The sequence below is a fragment of the Emiliania huxleyi genome (genome assembly GCF_000372725.1).
Source record: "Emiliania huxleyi CCMP1516 chromosome Unknown EMIHUscaffold_17, whole genome shotgun sequence".
Taxonomy (NCBI): Eukaryota; Haptophyta; order Isochrysidales; family Noelaerhabdaceae; genus Emiliania; species Emiliania huxleyi.
In genome coordinates, this window is record NW_005200881.1 from 1,015,127 (window position 1) to 1,015,424 (window position 298).

Consider the following 298-nt stretch of genomic DNA (forward strand, 5'->3'; position numbering starts at 1 on the left):
GGCGGGCTCGAGAGGGTCAGGATACCCATCACTGAGCGGACGATGCTACGGGTAGCCCCAGGGTGCCGCCCACCCCAATACCCTCGGGCACTTGCCTGCGCCCTGGCCGCGCACGCCGCGCACGCCCTGCCCAAGCCTGATCACCCGGTGCAGCCGAGCACTGGGAGTGCGCCCCCCAACGTCGGCATGATCACCGCGTACAGGAGCATCCGCCCCTCGGGACTACCACCACCCCGTTTCAGCGCCTCATACCCACTGACCGACTCGGAACGGACAAACCCCGCCAATCACCGCCCTG